Source organism: Bos mutus, chromosome 7 (assembly GCF_027580195.1).
Source record: "Bos mutus isolate GX-2022 chromosome 7, NWIPB_WYAK_1.1, whole genome shotgun sequence".
In the NCBI taxonomy this organism is placed as follows: domain Eukaryota; kingdom Metazoa; phylum Chordata; class Mammalia; order Artiodactyla; family Bovidae; genus Bos; species Bos mutus.
In genome coordinates, this window is record NC_091623.1 from 32603555 (window position 1) to 32617197 (window position 13643).

Consider the following 13643-nt stretch of genomic DNA (forward strand, 5'->3'; position numbering starts at 1 on the left):
TTTACTACTGAGCCCACCTGGGAAACCCCTACATATGTAGTGCCTGGGCGTGCTCAGTCCTGTTTAACTCTGAGATCCTCTGGACTTTAGCCCACCAGTCTCTGTCCATGGACTTTTCCAGGCAAGAATAATGGAGTACATCTCTACAAATGCTATGGAGAAAAAATGCTATGGACAGGCTGGGAAGGGTGTTTTGGGGAAGGGGGAGAATTTGATGCAATTTTAAATAGGGTGGACAGGAAAGGCCTCAGGTTTTTAAGCAAAAACCTGAAGAAAGTAAAGGAGGGAGTCTGGTATGTTGGGGAAGTAGAGTGGGCTCAAATGAGATGGTTGGAGAGCACTAGAAGCCACAGCAGGGGTGTAAAGGGGTACAGGTGGGGTGGGAGAGAAGTGGCAGGGGCCAGACCCTGTAGGCCATTATAAGGACTTTGGCTTTATTGTGATTAAAACAGGAAGGTTTGGAGTTGAGGCGTGACTTGATCATGGTATGATTAGGTTTTCAAAGAACCCATTCTCTCTCCCCTTCCGAAGGTAAACTAATGCATCTGAAAGTAATGTATTTTAAACAAAGACATTATGATCTTGGAATGTTCATCTTTCCCTAAATGAAATGCTTATTCCAAAAAGGAACATAATAAAAAACCACAAATACTGTCTATTTGCTACATAATCAGGGCTATGTACACAAAGCTGTTAGGCTTCGTAAGACTGCAGACTGTTAAGGAACCAGCTTCTTCAGATCTGACTATTGGTTATGCTGTGCTGTGCTGTGCTTAGTCACTCAGTCTTGTCTGAGTCTTTGAGACCCCATGGACTGTAGCCCACCAGGCTTCTCTGTCCATGGGGATTCTGCAGGCAAGAATACTGGAGTGGGTTGCCATGCCCTCCTCCAGGGGATCTTTCCAACCCAGGGATGGAACCCAGGTCTCCCCCGTGACAAGCGGATTCTTTACCGTCTGAGCCACCAGGGAAACCCAAGAATACTGGAGTGGGTAGCCTATTCCTTCTCCAGGGGATCTTCCCGACACAGGAATCAAATTGGGGTCTCCTGAGTTGCAGGTGGATTCTTTACCATCTGAGCTACCAGGGAAACCCCAGTTGTTGGTTATAAAAATTCTCAATATGTCTGAACTACGTTTAGCAAAGTTAATAGAGGTCTCAGATATTACTGGATACTATACTGCTGTCATTGTTGTTCAGTCTCTCAGTCATGTCAGGCCCTCTGTGACCCCATGGACTGCAGCATGCCAGGCTTCCCTGTCCTTCACTGTCTCCCTGAGTTGGCTCAGATTCATGTCGATTGAGTTGGTGATGCTATCTAACCATCTTATCCTCTGCCACCCACTTCTCCTTCCTCTGCCACCACCCCCTGTTCAATCTTTGCCAGCATCAGGATCTTTTCCAATGAGTCTTTTCCACTACACTGCTATATGATATCATTTTCAGTACATTAGTACTATTATTCATTTGTAAGGGCCCTTTTATCGAAAGTTGGAGTACTTCACTAAATATTAATTAATCATGCTATTAAGTTCTGGGCTTCCCCTGTGGCTCAGCTGGTAAAGAATCCACCCATAATAGAGATCTGGGTTCAATCCCTGGGTTCGTAAGATCCCCTGGAAAAGGGAAAGGCTACGACTCCAGTATTCTGACCTGGAGAATTCCACAGACTGTATAGTCCATGGGGTTGCAAAGAGTCGGACATGATTGAGAGACTGAACAACAATGACAGCAGTATAGTATCCAGTAATATCTGAGACCTCTATTAACTTTGCTAAAAGTAGTTCAGACATATTGTTTGAGAATTTTTATAACAAATTCTAGAGACAGTTTTCAAGTCTTCCTATCCTCATTTAGGCTAATTGCCCGCCCAAGAAGCTACCTCTAGATTCAGTGCTAGTGCCTCTCAAATGGCAGTAATTCAGTAGCGCGTGCTGCCAAATTGGTTATAAAAAAGTTAGCGCGTGCTAACCATAAAAAGTGCATGCTTTTTATAACCAATTCTAGAGACAGTTTTCAAGTCTTCCTATCCTCATTCAGGTTAATTGCCTACCAAAGAAGCTACTTCTAGATTCAGTGCTGCTGCTGCTAAGTCGCTTCAGTCGTGTCCAACGCTGTGCGACCCCATAGATGGCAGCCCACCAGGCTCCCCTGTCCCTGGGATTCTCCAGGCAAGGACACTGGAGTGGGTTGCCATTTCCTTCTCCAATGCATGAAAGTGAAAAGTGAAAGTGAAGTCACTCAGTCATGTCCGACTCCTAGTGACCCCATGGACTGTAGCCCACCAGGCTCCTCCGTCCATGGGATGTGCTAATGCCTCTCAAACAGCTATAATTCGGTAGCGCATGCTGGTCCTATCCAAGTGTATCCTTACATCCAGAAATGAGAGTATGGTGATGGAAAGATTATCATTCATCCTGAAACAAGACGTTTTATTTATTGTAACCATAGACAGTAGGCTCACTTAATGTAGCATGGAGGAATGTTTGTCAAACACTATTACTTCTTAATAAAATAAACTAGAATTTAGAAGAAAATTCACAGTGAATGACACGTAAGTACTATTTTGTAAAACTTTTCTCACTTATATATATACTAAGCCTATTTTACTGATGAGGGATTGAGATACAAAACATTTATCTTATTTTGAACAGACACACATTTGTGGCTCAGTGGGTAAAGAACCCACCTGCCAATGCAAGAGACATAAGAGACGAATGTTCAACCCCTGGGTCAGGAGGATCCCCTGGAGGAGGACATATCAACCCACTCCAATATTCCTGCCTGGGGAATTCCATGGACAGAGGAGCCTGGTGGGCTACAGTCCATGGGGTCACAAAGAGTTCAACACGACTGAAGCAACTGAGCACAAACACACGTACATTCTGTTTTTTATCCTCTCACAGTCAAAAAAAGTCTACCCTGGCCTAAAACCTAAGGAAAGAGTAGAAGTAGAAACTAGGATTTTTTAAATGTCCAATCATTTTGAGTTCAGTCCCTCAGTCGTGTCTGACTCTTTGTGATCCCATGAATCGCAGCACGCCAGGCCTCCCTGTCCATCACCAACTCCCGGAGTTCACTCAGACTCACATCCATCGAGTCGGTGATACCATCCAGCCATCTCATCCTCTGTCATCCCCTTCTCCTCCTGCCCCCAGTCTCTCCCAGAATCAGAGTCTTTTCCAATGAGTCAACTCTTCGCATGAGGTGGCCAAAGTACTGGAGTTTCAGCTTCAGAATCATTCCCGCCAAAGAAATCCCAGGGCTGATCTCCTTCAGAATGGACTTGTTGGATCTCCTTGCAGCCCAAGGGACTCTCAAGAGTCTTCTCCAACACCACAGTTCAAAAGCATCAATTCTTTGGCACTCAGCTTTCTTCACAGTCCAACTCTCACATCCATACATGACCACTGGAAAAACCATAGCCTTGACGAGATGGATCTTTGTTGGCAAAGTAATGTCTCTGCTTTTGAATATGCAATCTAGGTTGGTCATAACTTTGCTTCCAAGGAGTAAGCGTCTTTTAATTTCATGGCTGCAGTCACCATCTGCAGTGATTTTGGAGCCCAGAAAAATAAAGTCTGACACTGTTTCCACTGTTTCCCCATCTATTTCCCATGAAGTGATGGGACCAGATACCATGATCTTCATTTTCTGAATGTTGAGCTTTAAGCCAACTTTTTCACTCTCCACTTTCACTTTCATCAAGAGGCTTTTGAGTTCCTCTTCACTTTCTGCCATAAGGGTGGTGTCATCTGCATATCTGAGGTTATTGATATTTCTCCCGGCAATCTTGATTCCAGCTTGTGCTTCATCCAGCCCAGCGTTTCTCATGATATACTCTGCATATAAGTTAAATAAGCAGGATGACAATATACAGCCTTGACATACTCCTTTTCCTATTTGGAACCAGTCTGTTGTTCAGTGTCCAGTTAAGAGCAGTATCTACTATCATCTTCATTTTACATATTAAAGAAACTACACTCCAGAAAGGATTAGCAACTCTTCCAAAGTCATACAACTAATAAATAGTCAACCACTTATTAAGGATTTGAATGAATTTTCTCAGTTAGATCTCTTCTCTGGCCTCTGCATTTTCTCTCTTGTAATGGCTATAGCTTGTATTTGTGGTTACAATTATTGCATAGCAATTCTGAGAGATCAAAACTCATATTTACTTCATATTGATGAGGTCTAGAAGACTAATGCTGCTCTGAATTCCCCAGATTTTGCAAATATTCAAATTAGAATTGATATGTAATCATTCTAGACTCATTGAAAAAGAATTTTGACAAAAATAAGTGGTATTTAAATGTATAAATAGATATGGTCACCATTTTATCTCTGAAATACAAATTAACTTAACCAATCAGCAAAGTTTGCTTGATGAGATTTAAGTACATTCGTAGTTTAAGACTATTTTGCAGCTTTGAATGAACAAATTCGAACTATCAAAATCAAAGAAGCATAATCTTCATGCACTTAAATCCATGCTGGCTAAGGAGAATTTGCCACTCTTGCTGTGAGGAAGAGTAGAATTTTGCTGAAAGATTAGCAAAAGTACCATTGCTTCATCTTAAGTTCTTGCTCTTCATGAAAATGCAAGAAGTACTTTCCTGTTCCCTCACATCCTTTATGCTGCAATTTTAAAACGAAGGGGGTTGAAGTTTGCAAAAACCAAACAATTTCATAGATTTTTGTCTCTGATAATTGTGTGGAAAATTGTCATTTGAAAATTCTTTGTTCAACCTAGGGTAAATCTAGTGAGCATATTCAAAATGCCATCTTAATTTTTAAGGAAGTAATTAATAAATTGCTATTCTTTTGGCAGATTTTATTTGCTATATTTTTTAACTGTGGAGAATGAGAGAAAGAACAGCATCTAGATTTTAAAGTAGAAACCGCCCCCCAGTGTACATAGGAGCAGAAGTCCCTGCCTGCAAGTTCCATTTTCTGGCATGTGCAGTAGCGGATCTTCCATATCAGGAGCTGGGTGAACCCAGGGGAACTGGACCAGTGACAGAAGCTTTCGAGATGATCCCACCAACTCCCCTTGCTCTGATCCCATGCTTAAAAGCATTCTAATGATTATATTTTTGTGTTCTATGTAGATACGCTTATAGGGTGAAAATGTACTTATCTGCCTATCTAGAGTATTTTATATTCCTTCATTTGATTGTAATACTCCATCAGTTCCCTTCCACTTTCAGACAGGACGTGAAATCTTTGGCAGTATAACATTATAAGACTTATAGAATGTTAAAATTGGAGGGATCCTGAGGAAGCCTGAAGAGAAAGATGGTCAGATACAGATATTTTTGAAATAACTTAAAATCCTAGCGTTCACATACATACCACTATATAAAATGGGTAACTAGTAGGGACCTACTGTATAGCACAGAAAACACTTCTCAATATTCTGTAATGACCTTATGGGAAAAGAGTGGGTATATGTATATGTTAAACTGATTCACTTTGCTCTACAGCAGAAACTAACACAACATTGTAAATCAACTATACTCCAATAAACTTTTTTAAAAGGACAGAACAAAACAGAGTGAAGCAACACCAGAAAAAATTAAGAAAAATTCCCAGCATTAAAGATTTATACCACTAGATCTTATATTAACTAAACAAAAGCAGAAAAGATTGTTTCATTGCCTCATTCAAGAAGAGTAGTGATTCTCCTAGTATTCTTCACTTTAAACTCTCTCCAAAATGTATAATTAAAAATTATATCCAAGAAAAAATTTAATGCTGACTAGATTTGTAAAATACTGCTTTGAATTGCAGTTTCACAGGAAAATATGTTTATATTAATAAGGAAGACAGCTATATTTTTCATTCAGTAATACAAATCATAAATCACAATGAGAGTATCTATAAACAGGATTGATCATAATTTTTAAAATAAAAAAGGTAAACATTTAATACAATAATTCTCATAAGAAAGTAAACTCAGTAGGGAGTGAAAAATGAACTATTAGCATAAAATTTACTATATAGTATCAAGTTAAGCCTTTCATTGATAAGTGATTGTTATTATAATTCATTCAAAACACTGAATTCCTTAAAAGCATACTTATGGCCAAGTATCACAACATTCAGTTCAGTTCAGTCACTCCGATCATGGAGAAAGCAAGGGAATTCCAGAAAAACATCTACTTCTGCTTCATTGACTATTCTAAAGCCTTTGACTGTGTGGATCACAACAAACTGGAAAATTCTTAAAGAGATGGGACTATTAGACTACTTTAATTCTCTCCTGAGAAAGCTGTATGCTGGTCAAGAAGTAACAGTTAGAACCAGACATGGAACAATGGACTAGTTCCAAATTAGGAAAGGAGTACAACAAGGCTGTATATTGTCTTATATATTGTATTATTTAACTTCTATGCAGAGTGCATTATGTGAAATGTTGGGCTGGATGAACCATAAACTGGAATCAAGATTGCCAGGAGAAATATCAACAACCTCAGACTGTACCATACCAAATTAGTAATTATGATATTATTTCTATAACACATTGTTTTTATACTCAAGGTCTGGTTTCGATCCCTGGAAGCAGTCTTCAACATGCTGTGATTCTATCAGTCAATTCAGTTGCTCAGTCGTGTCTGACTCTTTGTGACCCCATGGACTGCAGCACACCAGGCCTCCCTGTCCATCACCAACTCCCGAAGCTTGTTCAAACTCATGTCCATTGAGTCGGTGATGCCATCCAGTCATCTCACCCTCTGTCATCCCCTTCTCCTCCTGCCTTCAATCTTTCCCAGCATCAGGGTCTTTTCAAATAAGTCAGTTTTTCACATCAGGTGGCCAAAGTATTAGAGTTTCAGCTTTCGCATCAACCTTCCAATGAATATTCAGGACTGATTTCCTTTAGGATGGACTGGTTTGATCTCCTTGCACTCCAAGGAACCCTCAAGAATCTTCTCCAACACCACAGTTCAAAAGCATCAATTCTTCGGTGCTCAGCTTTCTTTATAGTGCAACTCTCACATCCATACATGACTACTGGAAAAACCATAGCTTTTACTAGACAGGCCTTCATTAGCAAAGTAATGTCCCTGCCTTTTAATATGCTGTCTAGGTGGGTCATAGCTTTTCTTCCAAGGAGCAAGCGTCTTTTAATTTCATGGCTGCAGTCACCATCTGCAGGGATTTTGGAGCCCAAAAAAATAAAGTCTGACACTGCTTCCATTGTTTCCCCATCTATGAAGTGCTGGGACCAGATGCCATGATCTTAGTTTTTTGAATGTTGAGTTTTAAACCAACTTTTTCACTCTCCACTTTCACTTTCATCAAGAGGCTCTTTAGTTCCTCTTTGCTTTCAGCCATAAGGGTGGTGTCATCTGCATATCTGAGGTTATTGATATTTCTCTCAACAATCTTGAATCCAGCTTGTGCTTCATCCAGCCCTGCATTTCTCATGATGTACTCTGCATATAAGTTAAATAATCAGGGTGACAATATACAGCCTTGACTCTCTTTCCAATTTTGAACCAATCTGTTGTTCCATGTCCAGTTCTATAGGATTTACACAACCAGTGTCATAATCATTACAAAATACCTTCTTTACTGAATAGAAAAATGGCCATCCTACCACTCTTGATAGTCCCCATGACACCCACGATTTAACCACTCTCCACTTCTTAACAAAAGGAGATAATGAAAGTTACTAGAATTTAGATTTATAAAACTATATGAGACATGAAGGTTTTAGTTCTAGCAGCCTGCTTCTATCAAGATTAAGGTCCAATACACCCAAAATCTCAGTGCATTCAGAGGCAGAAATAGGCCAGTAACAGAAAAAGTGACAGTGGTGAGTGAGGAATTTTCATATATTCTTTCACAATAATCTTTTTAGAATTCACTGGGAGTTAGGAAACGTCTAGTGTGAGATGAAGGGAGCTAGCAAGATGCTATTAGCATAATAATTTACTTGTAAATAAAGTAAGAGCTTTAATAAACAAAGTTCAAGGCAGTAGACACAGGTAAAATAAAACCCTTACATTTCCACTCTACAACTTGTGAGCTCTTAGAGTATGGTCCTATAGGGCAAGGACAAAATGTACACTCTGCAAAAGAGATATGAAAATAGAGAATTGCTTGAGTATCCAAAGAAATACACAGAATCAACTGTCAATTGATTGACAGTTTAACTGTCAGTTTAACACAATTTAACAGACAGTTTAACACAATTTAACTGTCTCTTCAGTTAAAGAGAAGGTACAAGCCTCTCCATACTCCAACTTATCAGGGGAGATGAAAATTTGCTAGACCAGAAGAAGAAAAAAAAATGCAGAAGAACTATAAGAAGTAAAAACTTCTGAGGCAGTCATGAAACAAAAACATTTTTTTTAAATATGAAAAATGGAATACAAAAACTGGCATTAAAAGAACAGTCAGTAAAGGGACTTCCACTTCTAGGCAGGATGGGGTAACAGAGACTAGATTTAATCTCTTCTTGAAATACCCAAAAGAAGAAGACAAAAAGAAAGACTCTAAGGGGGAAAAAAATGTTTTCAAGACACCTGATACCAAATTATGAAGGGGAGTAATCTCAAAGAGATGGGAAACAAACTAGGTGAGCAGTTTGCTGCCTTGAGAGAGTTTTCAAGTGATGGTGTGTGTGGGTAGGGTGGGACAAGATGTGAAATCCATAGAAAACCCAGCAGACTCTCTCGAGTTGAGAAGACAAAGCTGAAGGTCCAAGACAGCTAGAATGTGCAAGACAAAACACTGGAATGGGAAGCTGGACTGGGTTGATGGGCAGAGGATTCCCTCTAGTATTTAGCAGAGCCCAGAGAGATGTGTAAAGAAATGGTGCTAGTCCAGGAAAAGAACCATCTTAACAGATTAGAAGGACAGTGGCTAGTAAGGCAACATGAATGTGAAACAAGTTTTCAGACATTAAAAAAGGAAATATTAATAATTTATCTTCCAGAGCACCTGCAGCTATGTTATAGAAGTCTTTCAGGCTAAAGGAAAATGATAACAAGTGAAAATAATGATTTGTGCAAAGCCATAAAGAGCACCAGAAATGAGGAGATGGAGCTTAAGACCCATGGAGAAATATGTGTGATTTTATTATGTCAGTCTCTGTAAAAGACAGTTCATTGTTTAAACAAAAATAAAGAAGTATTGTGGGATTCATAGTTGTGTAGAGGCAAAACATATGCCAACAATAATGCAAAGACCAGATAAAAAGAAATGGAAGTATGCTATTGTAAATGTCATATATGTGAAGTGAAAACATGTCAAAGGTTTAATATGATGACTTACACCATGAGGCATAGAGCAGCCTCTAAAATAGCAACAATAATAAAAAAGCCAAGGGAAAAAAATAAAGTGGAAATACATTCAATTAATCTAAAGGAATGCAGAATAAGAGATGAAAGGGGACAGAATGGATAAGACAGAAAGAGAACAAGTAACAAGGTGATGATTTACACCTAAATATATTTATAATCAAGGAGATTCAACCAGTCCATTCTGAAGGAGATCAGCCCTGGGATTTCTTTGGAAGGAATGATGCTAAAGCTGAAAATCCAGTACTTTGGCCACCTCATGCGAAGAGTTGACTCATTGGAAAAGACTCTGATGCTGGGAGGGATTGGGGGCAAGAGGAGAAGGGGATGACAGAGGATGAGATGGCTGGATGGCATCACTGACTCAGTGGACATGAGTCTGGGTGAACTCTGGGAGTTGGTGATGGACAGGGAGGCTTGGCGAGCTGCGATTCATCGGGTCGCAAAGAGTTGGACATGACTGAGCGACTGAACTGAACTGAACTGATATTAATAATCACACTAAATGTAAATAAAGATTACAATTTAAAGGAAAAGATGATCAGGTCTGATACAAAACACAAGCACCAATTAAATACTGCCCACAAGTAACATACTTTAAATATAAATGCTAAAAGTAGAAGATTGAAAATGATATATTATGCTTATACTAATCAAAAGAAAGCTGGAATGGATACATGAATAACAGTCCAAATAGACTTCACAGAGAAGAATATTATCTGAGATAAATTTATTTCTTAGTGATAAAGGGGTAAATTCCTCAATAGCACTTCATCTCAAATAATTATGCACTTAAAATAGTGTCAAAATGCATGAAAATTAAAACTGATAGAACTGCAAGGAAAAATATACAAATCTACAATCATGCTCAGAATAATTAATATGCTCTCAATGATTAATCCAACAAATAGAAAACTCAAGAGTATACCAGATTCAAACAACACTATAAGCAATCTTGATCTAATTAACATTTATAGAACTTCTCACCAATAACAGTAGGATACATATTCTTTCAAAGTGCACATGGAATGTTTATCAAGATAGACTTTGAGCCATGAAAAAAGTCTCAGTAATTTTTAAAAGATTCAAGCCACACAAAATATGTTCTCTCATCACAATGGAATCAAATCAGAAATCTGTAACAAAGAGAGGTAGAAAATCTCCAAATGTGTGAAAACCAAATAACACAGCTCAAACAACCCACAGGTCAAAAACAAAATCAAAATGAAAATAACTGAATGAAAAAATAAAAAGCATCAGAATTTGCAGGATGCTAGTAAAACAATGCTTATAACATGCCTATAAGAAGAAAGGACTTGAGTCAGTGACTTCAGTTCTACCATAAGAAACTGAAAAATAAAGAACAATTTAAATGTAAAGTATCAAATAAAAAACAACAGGAATAATAAAGGCTGGAGAGGAAATTAATGGCATAGATAACAGGAAAACAATAGAGAACTTAACAAGACTAAAACCGATTTTTTAAGAAGACAAAATTGAAAAATTTCTAGTCCGACTGACCAGAAGGGCACAAATCACCAATATCTGGAACAAGAGAGGTGATATCATTACAGACTCTACATGTATAAAAGGATATAGTTATAAATAACCTATGCCTACAAATTTGACAGTTTGGGTGAAATGAACAGAAGTCCATTAAGACAAATTACAAAAGAACTCTTAAGGGGTAACAGATCATCTGAACAAGTCTAGGTCTGTTAAAGAAATTGAATTTGTAATTAGAAATCTTCCCACAAAGGAAACTTCAGTCCCATTGACTTTTTTTTAATTAAAAGATAATTGCTTTACAGTATTACATTGGTTTCTACCAAACATCAACATGAATCAGCCATAGGTTTACCTATGTCCCCTCCCACTTGAACATCCCTCCCACCTTCCTCCTGATCCCATCCCTCTAGGTTGTTATCAAGCCCTGGTTTGAGTTCACTGAGAGTAACATGGAACATACATTACCATATGTAAAACAGGTAGCCAATAGGAATTTGCTATTTGACCCATCGACTTCTGTAAGGAATTCCACTGAGCATTTAAGGAAGAACTTGTATCAATTCTAGACTTCCCTGGTGGCTCAGCAGTAAAGAATCCTCCTGCAACATAGGAGACACAGGTTCAATCCCTGGGTCAGGAAGACCCCCCTGGAGGAGGAAATGGCAACCCACTCCAGTACTCTTGCCTGGGAAATCCCATGGATAGAGGAGCCTGGTGGGCTACAGTCCATGGAGTTGCAAGAGTCAGACACAACTTAGCAACTAAACAGCAAAGCAATTCTACATAAACCCTTTCAGAAAATCAAAGATAAGGGAACACAACCCAACTTACTCTGAGGCCAGTGTCACTTATCATTTATCTAAATTTCACTATAGCATCTACCAACAGTTATCTTATGTGGATTCGATAAATAACTGTGAGGCAAATGACAGCACTGTTAGTCTCCTCAGTATTGTTGAGGTATTAGGGCCGTTTTTGGTTGAATGACTCTGGCAAAACAGTGTTTGAATAACAGACAAATGTCAACCATAGAGAATTTTAATAGAAGCTGAAAATATGTATTGGGATAGGCTGCCAAATAATTCCATGAACTTAAAGCAGATTCTTTCTGGTTCATAAATAACAGATTTTTCTAGTTCATGAAAGGTTCAGTGTGACTTTTCCTCTTTAGGAGGCTCTCCTGAATGTTCTCCTTCCAATGAAGAACTCAGGGATCCATGTTCCTCCCACTTTCTCGTTCCCTCTGAAGTCTTTCCTGGCAGTCAGTCAGTCGGAGAGAGAGTACACCTCCGTACTGCGTGTTCCTGGCTAGCACTGAAACAGATCATAGGGAACGTCTGTCCATATGTCACTGATCAAACTCAGACCTATGCTTTAATGCCAAAGGAGCTCAGTATATAAAACAGTTCGGTGAACATATTGCATTATATCTGCCATTAATATTATAAAAACTTTGTATAGCAGCATCAAGATTCACAAACTAAAACCATGATCCATATCTAACAAGATGACATAGGTTTAAAAAAATTCTATAAATCAACTTAAAACTGGAAAATAAACATTTGACTAAATATCAGCTAGTTAAAATATGGATCAAATGTGTGTTTTAAGAAACATTAATTGAAGTATGAAATCCAGGTTAAGATTTTCTCTCTGCATCATTCAGACTGACCTGAAATATTGTTTACTACCCTGATTCATGCACCAAAGAAAGAAATGACTAATGGGAGCAGGCCCAATGATGTTATAAATAAGATGGAATGAAAAACTGTAAATTTTCACATGATAATTAGTTGAAAAAAGTATGAGAGTTTATCCTGAAGGAAAGATACAGGGATAATTAGCTGTTATACAATATTTCAATGAGGGGACCATTTGAAACAGAGATCACGTTTATTCTTTATGGTTCTTAAGATTAGTAAAAGGACCTTTCATGTTGAAGGAAAACATGAGTTCAAAATAAAGAAAATCCTTTATAAGTAATTGGAACAGTGATTCTCAAAATGTGATCCAGGAACCCCAGGAAAATCTGAGAGCTTTTCAAGGGGTCTGCAAGTTCACAGCTATATTTAAATAATACTAGGATGTTTTTTGTCTTTTAGATTCCCATTGTATTATAAAGGAACAGTGAAGTTTTCTTGAGGCTGTTTGACATATCACAAAAAAGAAGACATAAGAACCCCTTGTTAAGCTAGACATTAAAGAGATTTGAAAAGAGATAAAACCATTTCATTCTCCTCACTATCATTGCTTTAAATGTATTTTTTAAACTTTATTGAGATAGTAGTAACAAAAGTGGTATATATTTAAGTTGTGGTGGTGGTAGTTTAGTCTCTAAGTTGTATCCGAATCTTGCAACCCCATGGACTGTAGCCTGCTGTGCTCCTCTGTCCACGATATTTCCTAAGGAATAGTTCTTGAGTGGGTTGCCATTTCCTTCCCCAGAGGATCTTCCCAACCCAAGGATCAAACCCAGGTCTCCTGCATTGCAGGCAGATTCTTTACCATCTGGGCCACCAAGGAAGCCCCAAGCTAACATGCTGCTGCTGCTGCTGAGTCGCTTCAGTCGTGTCCGACTCTGTGCGACCCCACAGACAGTAGCCCACCAGGGTCCCCCGTCCCTGGGATTCTCCAGGCAAGAACACTGGAGTGGGTTGCCATTTCCTTCTCCAATGCATCAAAGTGAAAAGTGAAAGTGAAGTCGCTCAGTCGTGTCCGACTCTTAGCAACCCCATGGACTGCAGCCCACCAGGCTCCTCCGTCCCTGGGATTCTCCAGGCAAGAGTACTGGAGTGGGGTGCCATTGCCTTCTTTGCAAGC